This window comes from Neofelis nebulosa, chromosome X (assembly GCF_028018385.1).
Source record: "Neofelis nebulosa isolate mNeoNeb1 chromosome X, mNeoNeb1.pri, whole genome shotgun sequence".
NCBI lineage: Eukaryota > Metazoa > Chordata > Mammalia > Carnivora > Felidae > Neofelis > Neofelis nebulosa.
The window spans coordinates 72966213-72982199 of NC_080800.1; the positions used below are offsets into that span (position 1 = coordinate 72966213).

The 15987-nt window shown below is 36.0% G+C and overlaps 1 protein-coding gene and 1 pseudogene across 1 annotated transcript in view; one reads left to right on the plus strand and one right to left on the minus strand.

The window, feature by feature from the left end:
- DACH2 (dachshund family transcription factor 2) overlaps positions 1–15987 on the plus strand; it is a 748066-nt gene that overhangs the window by 319052 nt on the left and 413027 nt on the right. The window lies entirely within an intron of this gene.
- Positions 3600–4254, minus strand: LOC131502974 (small ribosomal subunit protein eS8-like; annotated as a pseudogene).

The following is a 15987-nucleotide window of genomic DNA, read 5'->3' on the forward strand; positions in this document are numbered from 1 at the left end:
ATTTCTTAGGGACTGGTTGTCATAATTCCATTTTCATTCATGATTTTATCTATTTGGGTTATCTCCCTTTTCTTTTTGAGAAGCCTGGATAGAGGTTTATCAATTTTGTTTATTTTTTCAAAAAACTGACTCTTGGTTACATTGATCTGCTCTACAGTGTTTTTAGATTCTATATTGTTTATTTCTGCTTGGATCTTTATTATTTCTCTTTTCCTGCTGGGGTTAGGGTGTCTTTGCTTTTCTGCTTCTTTCCTTTAGGTGTGCTGTTAGATTTTGTATTTGGGATTTTTCTTGTTTCTGGAGATAGGTGTGAATTGCAATGTGTTTTCCTCTCAGGACTGCCTTCGCTGCATCCCAAAGCATTTGGATTGTTGAGTTTCATTTTCATTTGTTTCCATATATTTTTTATTTTCTTCTCTAATTTCCTGGTTACCCATTCATTCTTTAGTAGGGTGTTCTTTAACCTCCATGCTTTTGGAGGTTTTCCAGACTTTTTCCTGTGGTTGATTTCAAGCTTCATAGCATTGTAGTCTGAAAGTGTGCATGGTATGATCTCAATTCTTGTATACTTATGAAGGGCTGTTTTGTGACCCAGTATGTGATCTGTCTTGGAGAACGTTCTATGTGCACTCAAGAAGAAAGTATATTCTTTTGCTTTGGGATGCGCAGTCCTAAATATATCTGTTAAATCCATCTGATCCAATGTATCATTCAGGGCCGTTGTTTCTTTACTGATCCTGTGTCTAGATGATCTATCCTTGGTGTAAATGGGGTATTAATGTCCCCTGCAATTATCACATCCTTATCAATAAGGTTGCTTATGTTTGTGATTAATTGTTTTATATATTTGAGGGCTCCCATATTTGGCATGCAGACATTTATAATTGTTAGTTATTCCTGATGTATAGACCCTGTTATTATTATATAATGGCCTTCTTCATTTCTTGTTACCTTTAATTTACAGTCTAGTTTTTCTGATATAGGTATGACTACTCCAGCTTTCTTTTGACTTCCAGTAGCATGATAGACAGTTCTCCATCACCTCACTTTGAAGCTGAACATGTCCTCAGTCTAAAATGAGCCTCTTGTAGACAGAAATAGATGGGTCTTGCTTTGTTGTCCATTCTGATACCCCATGTCTTTTGGTTGGAGCATTTAGTCCATTTACATTCAGTGTTATTATTGAAAGATATGGGTTTAGAGTCATTGTGATGTCTGTAGGTTTCATGCTTGTAGTGATGTCTCTGGTACTTTGTGGTCCTTGCAACATTTCACTCAAAGAATCCCACTTAGGATCTCTAGGAGGGCTGGTTTAGTGGTGATGAATTCCTTCAGTTTTTGTTTGGGAAGAAATTTATCTCTCCTTCTATTCTGAATGATAGGCTTGCTGGATAAAGGATTCTTGGCTGCATATTTTTCCTGTTCATCACATTGAAGATTTTCTGCCATTCCTTTCTGGCCTTCCAAGTTTCAGTAGGAAGGTCCGCTACTACTGTTATGTGTCTCCCTTTGTAAGTTAGAGCCTGTTTATCCCTAGCTTCTTTCAGAATTTTCTCTTTATCCTTGTATTTTGCCAGTTTCACTATATGTTGTGCAGAAGATTGAGTCAATTTACGTCTGAAGGGAGTTCTCTGTGCCTCTTGGATTTCAATGCCTTTTTCCTTCCCCATATCAGGGAAGTTCTCAGCTCTGATTTGTTCAAGTACACCTTCAGCCACTTTCTCTTCGTCTTCTGGCATTCCTATGATACGGATATTGTTCCGTTTGATTGCATCACTATGTTCTCTGATTCTCCCTTCATATTCCTGGATTTTTTTTGTCTCTCTTTTTCTAAGCTTCCTCTTCCTCTTCAGTCTGTGCTATGACCTCCTCCATTTTATTTTGCACCTCCTTTATAGCATTTTTTAGCTCCTCATGCCTATTTCTTAGTCCCTTGATCTCTGTAGCCATAGATTCTCTCCTGTCCTCCCTGCTTTTGTCACGCCCAATGGTTAATTTTGTGAGTATTATTCTAAATTCTTGTTCTGTTATATTGCTTAAATCGTTTGTGGGTTTATTTCTGGGTTTTCTATTCTGTTCCATTGATCTATGCACCTATTTTAATGCCTATGCCATACTGCTTTAGTTGCTAAATGTTTCTAGTATAACTTAAAGTCTGGAATTGTGATGCCCCTAGCTTTGCTTTTTTTTTTTTTTTACCAAAGTTACTTTTGCTCTTTGGGGTCTTTTGTGGTTCTACATAAATTTAAGAATTGTTTCTTCTAGCTCTGTGAAAAATGTCATTGGTATTTTTATATGGATTACTTTAAATGTGTAGATGGCTTTAGGAATTAGAGACATTTTATAAATATTTGTTTTTTCAATCCATGAGCATGGACGTTTTTCCATTTCTTTGTGCCATCTTCAATTTCTTTTATCAATGTTTATAAATTTGAGAACACAAGTTTTTGATCTCTTTGGTTAGGCTTATTCCTAGGTATCTTATTACATTTTGTGGAATTGTAAATGGGATTGTTTTCTTAATTCCTCTTTCTGCTACTTCATTATTAGTGTAGAGAAATGCAACATATTTCTGTATATTGATTTTGTATCCTGTGACTTTTATAAATTCATTTATCAGTTCTACCAATTTATTGGTAGAGTCTTTAGGGTTTCCTGTATATAGTATCATGTCATCTGAAAATAGTGAAAGTTTCAGTTCTTCCTTACCAATTTGGATGTCTTTTATTAATTTTTTTTGTCTTATTGCTGTGACTAGGACTATGTTGAATAAAAGTGGTGAGAGTGGACACCCTTGGCTAGTTCCTGAACTTAGGAGGGAAGCTCTTAGGTTTGCAGCATTTAATATGATGCTCACTATGGGCTTTTTATATATGGTCTTTATTATATTGAGGTATGTTCCCTCTCAACCTATGTTAAATCAATATGGTTAGTATGTCATTCAAAGTCACCATTTCCTTGTTTATTTTGTGCTTAGATGTTATGTTCACTGATGAAAATGGGGTGTTAAAGCCCCTTCTATTGTTGTATTAGTATTGATTAATTTCATTATGTTTGTTATTAAATGTTTTATGTATTTGTGTGTTCCCATTTAGGGTGCATAAATATTTACAATTGTTATATCTTCCTGGTGTATTGTCTCCTTTTTTATTATATAGTGTCCCTTTTCATCTCTTGTTACAGACTTTGTCTTGAAGTCTATTTTGTGTGATATAAGTATTGCTACTCTAGCTTTCTTTTGACCTCCATTTACATGATAAATGTTTCTCCATCCCCTTGTTTTCAATCTGTGAGTGTCTTTAGGTGTAAAATTAATCTCTTATAGGAAGCATATAGATGAGTCTTTTTTTTTTATCCATTCTGATACCCTATGTATTTTGATTGGAGCATTTAGTCCTTTTACATTCAAAGTAATTATTGATACATATGTATTTATTGACATTTTGTTACTTGATTTGTGGTTGTTTTTGTAGTTTTTCTGTTTCTTCTCTTTCTCTCTTTTATGGTTTGTTGATTTTCTTTAGTGATATACTTTGGTTTCTTACTTTTTATTTTCTGCATATCTATTACTGCTTTTTTTAGAACAATAAACACCTTTATTACATGACCAGATATAGGGGGGAGGAAGATATATTGGCCTTTCTGAGTTTTATTTTCATCAGATTAAACTCTACCTCCCTGCCCTCTAGCATGTAGCCGTCTGCTTGGCCACACTGGCCTGGTCTTGAAGTGATGTATGCAAGAAGCTTTTCCTGCTGGAACTGCTCCTTCAGAAAACTGATGATTTTGACTTTCTTTTTCCTTTCATCATATTTCTTCTTCTTCTTTTTTTGATAGTTTTTTTTTGTTTAAAATCTCTTCCTTTGTCAGCTTGAGCCCTTTCTTGTGGCCCAGGAGCAGTGCGTAGCAGGACTCAATCCACTGTGGGTCCTGTGTGCTGTCAATGAGCATGACATTGTTCTTAACCAGGGTCTTGGTGCAGACCAGTTCATTGTTCGATGTATTGTAGACAACGTCAATAATCCTTGTTTTGTACATACAATACCTATAGTCTTAAGCGAAGTTCCCCACATCCATCCTCAAGGCATGGTTCTTCTTGTTGCCTCCCCAAATGTGGACTGTGTGTATGTGGCAGGGGCCAATCTCAGTGTTGGCAGTGGGGCATCCAAGCTCTTACTTCTGCTTTTTGTGGTAAGGCTTTCCCTTGCCCCCAGTATTGTGGTGATTGTGCCAGGTGTCCTGAGAGATTCCCATTACTTGGTACTAGCTGCAAAAGAGGTATTACTATTTTTTTTTAATTTTTGATTTGTGGTTAACATTTGGTTTATATATAACATCTTCTGCATATGACAGTCTCTATTAAGTAGATGGTTGCTTATTTTTGAACTAATTCTTTATTCTTCTCCCCTTCGTGGTTCAGATACTTGATATCATCTTTAACATCCTTTTATTTTGTGCTTTCTATTTTTCTTGCTTTTTTTTCCTACTCACAGAGACCTACTTAACATTTCTTGTAAGGCTTTTTTAGTGGTCATGAAAGTCATGGAGATTTGTTTACCTTTGTTTCTTTTAAGTTTGTTTATCTGGGAAATTCTTTATGTCTCCTATTCTGAATGATATCCTTGTTGGATAGAGTAATCTTGGTTGCAGATTTTTATCTTCTAGCTCTTCTAATACATCATGCCACTCTCTTCTGGCCTGCAAAGTTTCTGCTAGAAATAAGCTGAAATCATTATGGGGTTTCTCTGTATGTAACTGTCTTCCCTTATAATCTTTCAAATCATTTCTTTATCACTAGTTTTTGCCATTTTAATTACTATATGTCTTGGTGTGGACTCCTTGGGTTGAATTTGTTGGAGGATTGCTGTGTCTCCTGAATCTGGATCTGTTTCTTACCCCAGATTTGGGAAATTTTCACGTATTATTTCTTCAAATACATTTTCTGCCCATCTTTCTCTCTCTTCCTTCTGGGATCCCTATAATGCAAATGTTACTACACCTTTTGGAGGAACTGATTCTCAAAGTTTATTCTCGTTATTCAGTATTTGTTTTATTGCTTACATGCTCAGCTTTATTATTTTCAATTACTCTATCTTCCAGGTCATTGATATGTTCTGCTTCCTGTGGCCTATTATTTATTCCATCTGTTATATTTTTAATTTCATTTATTGAGTACTTCATCTCTGATATGTTATTTTTCATCTCTTTGTCAAGGGTCTCACTGATGTCCTCTACCCTTTACTGACATACAGTGAGTATATTTTTTCCATGTTTTTTTTCAGTTTTAATTTAAATTCCAGTTAGTTAATATACAGTGTAATATTAGTTTTAGGTTTCGAATATAGTGATTCACCCCCTCCATAAAACACCTGGTGCTCATCACACGTGCACTCCTTAATCCCCATCACCTATTTCACCAATCTCCCTGCCCACCTCCCTGCTAGTAATCATCAATTTGTTCTGTATACTTGAGAGTCTGTTTCTCAGATTGCCTCCCTCCCTCTGTTCCCCCCTTTTGCTTATTTGTTTTGTTCTTTATATTCCACATATAAGTGAAATCATATGGTGTTTGTTTTTCTCTATTTTGCTTAGCATGATATTCTCTAGTTTCATCCCCATCATTGCAAATGGCAAGATTTAATTCTTTTTTGTGGCTGAGTAATATTTTACTGTATATATATATTCCAATTCGTCTTTATCCATTTATCAGTTGGTGGAAATTTGGGTTCCTTCCACAATTTTACTAATGTAGATAGTACTGCTATAAACATTGGAGGTGCATGTATCCCTTTGAATTAGTATTTTTTATTCTTTGGATAAATACCTAGAAGTGCATTTGGTGGATAGTAGAGTAGTTATATTTTTAATTTTTTGAGGAAACTCCATGCTGTTTTCCAAGTGGCTTCACCAGTTTGCATTCCCACCAACAGTGCAAGAGAATTCTCCTTTCTCTACATTCTCACCAACATTTATTGTTTCTCATGTGTTGTTGAATTTAACTATTCTGACAGGTGTGAGGTGATATCTCATTGTGGTTTTGATTTGCATTTCACTGATGATCAGTGATGTTGATCATCTTTTCATGTATCTGTTACCCATCTGTATGTTTTCTTGGGAAAAAATTTCGATTCATGGCTTCTGCTATTTTTTAATTGGATTATTTGTTTTTGGGATATTGAGTTTGATAAGTTCTTTATAGATTTTGGATACTAACCCTTTATCAGGTATGCCATTTTCAAATATCTTCTCCCATTTCACCAGTTGCCTTATAGTTTTGTTGATTGCTTCCTCCACTATGCATAATATTTTTATTTTGATGAAGTTCCAGCAGTTTATTTTGTCTTTTGTTTCCCTTGACTCCAGAGACATATCTAAAAAGAAGTTGCTATGGCCAATGTCAAATTGATTACTGCTTGTGTTCTCTTCTAGGATTTTGATGGTTTCAGGTCCCACATTCAGGTCTTTCATCCACTTTGAATTTATTTTTTATGTATCATGTAACAAAGTTGTTCAGTTTCATTCTTTTGCATATTGCTGTCCAGTTATTCCAAGACCATTTGTTGAAGAGACTGTCTTCTCATTGGATATTATTTCTTGCTTTGTCAAAGATTAATTGACTATATAGTTGTGGGTTGATTTCTGGGTTTTCCATTCTGTTCCACTGAACTATGTGTCTATTTTTGTGCCAGTACAATACTGTGTGGATCATTACAGCTTTGTAATATAATTTGACATCCAGAATTGTGATGCCTCCTACTTTCCTTTTCTTTTCCAAGGTTGCTTTGGCTGATTCAGAGTATTTTATGGTTCCATACAAATTTGTGGATTGTTCTAGCTCTGAAAAATGCTGACGGTATTTTGATAAGGATTGTATTATATGTGTAGATTTCTTTGGGTAGTTTAGACATTTTAACAATATTTGTTCTTCTAATACATGAGCATGGAATGTCTTTTCATTTCTTTTTTGTCATCTTTATTTTTTTTTCATCAGTGTTTTACAGTTTTCAGAGCATAGGTCTTTCACCTTTTTGGTTAGGTTTGTTTCCAGGTATATTACTATTTTTGGTGCAATTGTCAATGGGATGGTTTCCTTAATTTTCCTTCTACTATTTGACTATTGGTGTATAGAAATGCAACAGAATTCTGTACATTGATTTTATATCCCACAAGTTTATTGGATTTTTTTTTTATCAGTTCCAGCAGTTTTTAGTGGAGTCTTTTGGGTTTTCTATACAGAATATCGTGTCATCTAGAAATAGTGAAAGTTTTACTTTTTCCGGAAAGGTTTGGATGTCTTTTATTTCTTTTTGTTGTCTGATTCTTGTGGCTAGGACTTCCAGTACTATGTTGAATAACAGTTGTGAGAGTGGACATCTCGGTCTTGTTCCTGACGCTGGTGATAAAACTCTCAGATTTTTCACCTTGAGGATAATATTAGTTGTAGGTTTTACATAGACGGCCTTTATTATGTTGAGATATGTTCCCTCTATCTCTACTTGGATTAGGGTTTTTTATCATGAATGGATGTTATACTTTCTCAAATGTTTTTTCTTCATCTATTGAAACAACCATACGGTTCTTATCATTTCTTTTATCAATGTGGCATATCACATTGATTGATTTGTGAATACTGCACCACTCTTGCAACCCAGGAATAAATCCCACTTTATCATAGTGAATGATTCTTTGAATGTACTGTTGCATTTGGTTTGCTAGTATCTTGTTGAGAATTTTTGCATACATATACATCAGGGATATTGGCCTGCCATTTTCTCTTTTTTTAATGTTTTTATTTATTTTTGAGAAAGAGAGTGTGAGTGGGGGATGGTCAAAGAAGGAGACACAGAATTTGAAGCAGGCTCCAAGTTCTGATCTGTCAGCACAGAGCCCAACGCAGGATTCTAACTCATGAACTGCAAAATCATGACATGAGCTGAAGTCGGATGCTTAACCAGCTGAGCCACACAGGTGCCTCTGTCATTCTCTTTTTTAATGGAGTCTTTACATGGTATTGGTGTCAGGGTAATGCTGCTCTTATAGAATGAGTTCAGAAGTTATACCTTCTTTTCTACTTTTTGGAATAGTTTGAGAAAAATAGGTATTAACCCTTCTTTAAATGTTAGATAGAATTCTCCTTTGAAGCCATTTAGCCCTGGATTTTTGTTTGCTGGGAGTTTTTTGATTATTGACTCAATTTTTTTCTGGTTATTAGTGTGTTCAAATTTTCTATTTCTTCCTGTTTCATTTTGGTAGTTTGTATGTTTCTAGGAATTTATCCATTTCTTCCAGGTTGTACAACTTGTTTCATATAGTTTTACATAATATTCTCTTATTGTATTTCTGTGGTGTTGGTTGTTATCTCTCCACTCTCATTTGTGATTTTGTGTATTTGGGTCCTTTCTCTTTTCTTTTTGGTAATTCTGACTGGAGGTCTATACATTTTATTAATTTTCTCAAAGAGCCATCTCCTGGTTTCATTGATCTGCTCTTTTGTTTTTTAGTTTTTATATTATTTATTTATGTTCTAATCTTTATTATTTCCTTTCTCCTGCTGGTTTCACGTTTTATTTGTTTTTGTAGTTCCTTTAGATATAAAGTTAGGATGTTTATTTGCGATTTTTCTTGCTTCTTAAGTTAGGCCTGTATTGTTATATACTTCCCTCTTAGGACTGCTTTTGCTGCATCCTAAAGGTTTTGGACCATTTTGTTTACATTTCTGTTTGTTTCTATGTATTTTTTAAAATTTCTTCTTTGATTTCATGGTTGAACCTCCATGTAGTTGTGATCTTTCTAATTTTTATTTTTCTTGTGGTGGACTTCTAGTTTCATTGCATTGTGGTAAGAAAATTTGCATGGTATGATTTAAATATTTTTGTATGGTTGAGGCCTGATTTGTAGCCTAATATTTGATCTATTCTGGAGAATGTCTCATGCACACATGAAAAGAATTTGTATTCTGCCATTTTCAGATGGAATGCTCAGTTCAGTTCATCTGGTCCAGTGTATCATTCAAAGTCATTGTTTCCTTGTTGATTTTCTCATTAGATTATTTATCCATTGATATGAGTGGGGTGTTAAGCTCTTCTACTATTCTGGTGTTATCATCAATTCATTCCTTAATATTTATTATTATTTTATATATTTCAGTTCATCCATGTTGGGTCCATTAATATTTATAATTGTTAGATCTTCTTGTTTGAGTGTCCCCTTTGTTATGATATTGTTCCCTTCTTTATCTTTTGTTGCAGTATTTGTTCTAAGGTGTAGTTTGTCCCTTATAAGTATTGCTCCTCTGGCTTTCTTTTGCTATCAATTTGCATGATATTTCTCCATCCTGTCACTTTTGATCTGCAGGTGTCTTTAGGCCTGAAATGAGTCTCTTGTCAGAAGCATATAGATGAGACTTGTTTTTTTTTTAATTCATTCTGATATTCTATTTCTTTTGATTGGAGCAGTTAGTGCATTTGCATTCAAAGTAATTATTGATGGATATGTTTTTAGTGCCATTTTATAACTTGTTTTGTCATTGTTTCTGGAGATTTTTCTCTGATCTTTTCTTGCCTTTGTCAATTTTTGTGTGTCTTTTCTATTCAAAGATTACCATTTAATTTTTTTGCAGGGCTGGGGTAGTGGTCACAAACTCCTTTAATTTTTGTCTGTCTGGGAAACTATCTCTCCTTCTATTTTGAATGATAGCCTTGCTGGATATCATATTCTTGGCTGCATATTTTTCCCATTCAACACTTTGAACTTATCATGCCACTCTCTTCTGTCTCTCAAGTTTCTGGTGAGAAATCTCCAGCTAGTCTTTTGAGTTTTCTCCTGTGAGTTAAGGACTTCTTTTATTTTGCTCCTTAAAGAATGTTTTGGGGGTGTCTGAGTGTCTCAGTTGGTTAAGCATCCGACTTTGGCTCAGGTCATGATTTCATAGTTCATGAGTTCAAGCCCACATTGGGCTCTGTGCTGACAGCTCAGAGCCTGGACCTGCTTTGGATTATGTGTCTCCCTCTCTCTCTGCCCCTCCCCCACTCACTCTCTCTCTCTGAGAAATAAACATTAAAGAAATTTTTAAAAAGAATGTTTTGTTCATTAACTTTTTTTTGTAAATTTAATTATAATATGTCTTGGTGTTGACCTGCTTTTGTTGATTTTGATGAGAGTTCTCTGTACCTCCTGGATATGTATGACTTTTTCTTCATATTAGGCAATTTTTTGGCTATTTTTTCTTCAAATATATTTTCTGTCCCCTTTTCTCCATCTTCTTCTTTTTGATGTCCTATAATACAAATGTTATTATATTTGATGTAGTCACTGAGTTTCCTAAATGTTTCTTGTGTTGTGTAATTCTTCCTGTCTTTTGTTCATTTTAATTACTTTCCATTATTTTCTCTTTTATGTCCTCTGCTTCTTCCAACTTGCTGTTCATTGCATCAATCCTGTTTCCAATCTTGTTTATTGAATTCTTCATCTCTGATTTTCTTTTTAAACTTACTTATCTCTGTGGTACATTTCTTACTCACATCTTCTTTTCTCAAGTCTAGTTAATATCCTTATGATTGTGTCCTTAAATTCTCCATCTTGCTTATAACTTATATCTGTTTCACCTAGATCTCTGGCCATGGCCTTATTTTGTTCTTTCATTTGGGAAAATTTCCTCTGTCATTGAATTTTGTCCAAGTTTCTGTATTCTCTGTTTTTGAAAATCCAGTTATGTCTCATGCTCCTGAAACTAATGGCCTTATGAAGAAGAGTTTCTGTATTCCCAGGGCCTGGCACTTCAGGTAGTGCCTCTAGTGTGTGTTGCATGCACTGAGCTATTGTGTTTTGGCTGCTCTATCCTTCAGATCAGTTGTATATAGAGGCTCTCATTGCCTGCTGTTGATATTTTTTATCTCTTTCATGAATGTGGTGTGTTTTAACTAGGTATGCTTTGGTCTGCTTGTGAAATGAGACCTGACACCTCTTCCACCAGAACTAAGACCCTCGGAACTCTCTGTTTGGCAGAGATTGTGTGGGCCATAGTTTTGCTTGTCTTCTGGAGTAGGGGTACTCTGGGATGAGACTCAGGCAAACATGACTAAGAAAGGCAGTCTAACTTGAGCTCAGGGGATTTGGGCTTTGTGTCAGCAGATAGGCAGCCAGTGTTGGTGCTAGGCTGCTTCCTGCAGGTAGCTCTGTGTTTATGCTGAGGAGTGGGGGAGAGAAATTATGCCAATCAGCTTTTTCTGTTCCTGGAGAGGTGTCTCCATAAATGCTCCCTCTCAGGGACATACTCTGGAAAGACTGAATAATAGTCCCTCTGTGTGCTCCAATTGTTCTACAGATTGATGTTTTCACACTGTTTGCCCCTGGATTGTTTGCCTGCCTTCTTTCCAAGAGCAGAGCAGTGCCCTCCAAGTTGTGTCTCAGCCAAGCCCACTGACATTTAAAATACCAGGCTTTTAGCCCTACTGGTAGCAGAAACTCATGAAAAACATCCGAGCTCATTTTCCAAGCCAATGATTATGAGGAAATATTCTCCTTGTGTGTTCCTCTGTGTCCTCCCTACACATACATATTTCTCAGTGACCATGCCTACCTCCAGCGTCCCTAAACCATGTCTCCACACTTCCTACTTTCTTCAGTGTGGCCTCTTCTCTCCCTTTTGTTGTGGAGTTAGTTCTGTGAGTCTTCAGGTTTTCTGGGGTATTTAGGATGGTGTAAAGTTTATTTAATTGTGTTCGTGGGCTCAGAGTAGCCTAGGGTTCTCCTACTTTGCTGCCATCTTTCTCCAATATCCAGTAAGTATCTTGATGATGACTATTTTATCATCTATCTATCTACCTATTCATTCAGCAGGCTGCAAGCCCAGTGTGGAGCCCAATTCCCGAGATCAAGACCTGAGCTGAGATCAAGAATCAGATGCTTAACCTACTGAGCCACCCAAACACCCCTATTTATGATGATTACTTTAAATTCTATATAAGGCATATTGCTTATTTTTCTTTAGCTTAGATATCCTGCTATAATTTTGTCATGTTATTTCATGTGGGAAGTTTTATTCTGTCTCTTCATTCTGTCTACCTCCCTATGTCTGTCTCTTTGTGTTAGGGAAGTTAGCTATGTCTTCTGCTCTTGATTCAGTGGCTTTATGAAGAAGAGGTCCTGTAGTGTCGTGTCGTGCAGTTTCCCCTCTTCACCAGAACCTGGCACTTCATGTGAGATTGCTATGTGTGTTGCTTGTGTTGCGCTTTATACCTAAGTCACTTTTACTTTCAGTCCAGATGTCTGCATTGACTCTTTGCCTGTTGTTGGTTGTGCTTGCTCTCTGTGATGTTAGTGAAATCCAGGCAGGCTGCCTCTGAAGGGGCATGACAGCAGAAGTGCTCGGGTTGGGGTCGCAGTGTAGGAAAATTTGCACCGAGTTGCTAGTTCTAGGCGATCCCTAGAACTAGGGATATAGCTGGGGATGTGGTGTACAGTAGGCTAGGGGCCTGCAGCCTTTGTGTGCACATGGCTGGGCACAATGTCTGTATGCCTGGTGGCTGAGTGTGGCATGCAGCATCTGTGTGTGTGGTGGCTGGGCACAGAGTGTAGTGGCTGAGGAAAGCCACACTTGTGTGTGGTGGCTGGGCAGAGCATGCAGCATCAGATTCTGTGTCTCCCCGTCTCTCTACCCCTCCCCTGCTCATGCTCTGTGTCTGTCTCTCAATAATAAATAAATATTTAAAAATTTAAAAAAAAGAATGAAAAATGTGGATTGATTTGGGTAATATGGGCATTTTAACAATATTAATTCATCCAATCCATGAGCATAGAATGTCTTTTCATTCATTTGTGTCATCTTCAATTTCTTTCATCAGTGTTTTATGATTTTTGGAGTATAGATCCTGATCTTTCACCTCTTTGGTTAAATTTATTCCTATGCATGTTTTTCTTCCTGGTGCAGTTGTGAAAGGTGTTTTTTGTTGTTGTTTTCTTTTACATTTCTCTTTCTGCTACTTCATTATTAGTGTATAGCAACACTATTAATTTCTGGGTATTAATTTTGTAGCCACTTTACTGAACTTGTTCATTAGTTCTAAGTATTTTTTTTAATTTTTTCATCTTTATTTATTTTTGAGAGAGAGAGAGACAGAGCATGAGCAGGGGAGGGGCAGAGAGAGAGAGAGAGAGAGAATCTGAAGCAGGCCCCAGGCTCTGAACTCTCAACACAGAGCCTGACATGGGGTTTGAACTCATGGAGCATGAGGTCATGACCTGAGCTGAAGTTGGCCGCTTAACCAACTGAGCCACCAGGCCCCCCCAGTTCTAGTAGTTTTTTGATGGAGTCTGTCATCTTCAAATAGTGACAGTTTAAATTCTTCTTTACCAATAAGAATGGCTGTTATTTCTTTTTCTTGTCTGAGTGCTGTGGCTAGGACTTCCACTACTCTGTTGAATAAAAGTATTGAGAGTGGACATTCTTATTTTGTTCCTGATGTTAGAGGGGATGTTCTTAGTTTTTCAGCATTAAGTATGATATTACCTGTGGGTTTTTCATATATGGTTTTTATTATGTTGAGGTATGTTCCTTCTAACCCAACTTTGTTGATTTTTTATCATGAATGGATGCTGAATCTTGTCAAATGCTTTTTATGCATCTATTGAGATGATCATATGATTTTTATCTTTCAGTTTGTTGATGTGGTTTTTTTTTTTTTTTAATTTCTTTTTTCAACGTTTTTTATTTATTTTTGGGACAGAGAGAGACAGAGCATGAACGGGGGAGGTGCAGAGAGAGGGAGACACAGAATCGGAAACAGGCTCCAGGCTCCGAGCCATCAGCCCAGAGCCTGACGCGGGGCTCGAACTCACAGACCGCGAGATCGTGACCTGGCTGAAGTCGGACACTTAACCGACTGCGCCACCCAGGCGCCCTGATGTGGTTTTTTATATTGATTGATTTGCAAAGATTTAATTCAATCTCTATCAAAATACCACAATTTTTTTTTACAAAACTAGAACAAGTGATAGAAAATTTGTATGGAACCACAAAAGACCCCATATAGCCAAAGAAATCCTGAAAAATAAGAATAAACCTGGAGAAATCACAATACCAGATTTCAAGATATACTACAAATCTGTAATAATTAAAACAGTTTGGTGTTGGCTCAAAAATGGACACATTCAATGGAACAGAATAGAGAGCCAAGAAATAAACCTATGATTATATGATCAGTTGGTCTATGACAAAGAAAGAAAGAATATACAGTGGGGAAAAGACGGTCTCTTTAATAAACAGTGCTGGGAAAACGGGACAGCTATATGTTAAAGAATTAAACTGGACCACTTAAAACACCATACACAAAAATAAAGTGAACATGGATTAGTGACTTAAACGTGAGACAAACCATAAAAATCCTGGAAGAGAGCACAGGCAATAATTTTTCTGACATTGGCCATGGCAACATTTTTCTAGATCTGTCTCATAAGGCAAGGGAAACAAAAAATAAACTATTGAGACTTCATCAAAATAAAAACCTTTCCACAGGGAAGCAAACCATCAGGAAAACCATAAGACAATCTACTGAATGGGAGAGGATATTTGCAAATTGTATTACCAATAAGGGGTTCATATCCAAATTATATAAAGAACTTATACAAGTTAACACCAAGAAAACAAACAATTAAAAAATAAGCAGAGGACCTGAATAGACATTTTTCCAAAAAAGATACAGAGATGGCCAACAGACACATGAAAAGATACTCAACATCATTAATCATCAAGAAAATGCAAATCAAAACCACAATGAGATATCACCTTCCACCAGTTAGAATGGCTAAAATTAAAATAACAATGAATAAAAAGTGTTGGTGAGGATGTGGAGAAAAAGGAACACTTGTGCACTGTTGGTAGGAATGTAATTTGGTATAGCCACTGTGGAAAACAGTATGGAGATTCCTCAAAAAATTAAAAATAGTAATACTATATGATCTAATAATTTCACCATTGAGTTTTTAGCCATAGAAAAGGAAAACCCTAGTTCAAATATATATATGCACCCCTATGCTTATTGCAGCATTATTTGCAATAGTCAAGATGTGGATGCAGCCTAAGTGTCCATCAGTAGGTGAATGGGTAAAGAAAATATGTAATATGTACACAATGGAATATTATGTAGCCCTAGAAATGATGATATTGTGCCTTTTGAGACAACATGGATGGACCTAGAGGGTGTTATGCTAAGTGATATGTTAGGCTGAGAAATAAAAACACCATATGATTTCACTCAAAAATGGAATCTAAGAGCAAATAAATAAATGAAAAGCAGAATCAGACCTATAAATACAGAGAACAAACTGATGATTGCCAGAGGGGAGGGGGGCAGGGTTTTGGCAAAATAGGTGAAGGGGAGAGGGAAACAGAGGCTGCCAGTTATAAATTGAATAAGTCACAGGAATGAAAAGCACAGCATAAGGAATACAGTCAATGATATTGTAATAGCGATGTAACAGGACCGATCGTAGCTATACTTGTGGTAAACCTAGCATAATATATAAATTTGTCAAATCGCTAAATGGTACCCCTGAAATGAATGTAACATTGTATGTAAACTATGCTCAAATGAAAAAAAGAAAAGAAAAAAAATGAAAAAAATGTGAAAGAACTGCCAGAGCAACCTTTAGTTGATGCATTCTTATTTGGATAGTATAGTCAATCAAAAAATGTATAGTAACTGTCAAAAGGTAATGGGTCAAGTTCATCAGTGCTTGGATAATGAAATAAAATAGAATATAGGCAAAATACTATGAAATATGTAAAGCCACTAACTTAAAATTTGGTTTTGGAGTATTGCTGACTACAGTAACGTAGTAAATACTTGGATATCGTTTAGGGAGTTTCCCCTTTATTTGGCTATATTTGAGACTTTGTAAGCTATTCCCCATTTTATTCATATTGTTATTTTCGTATTACTTATTGGTTTTCCATCTATAATTTTCTTTATTCCATTTTTAACTAAACAT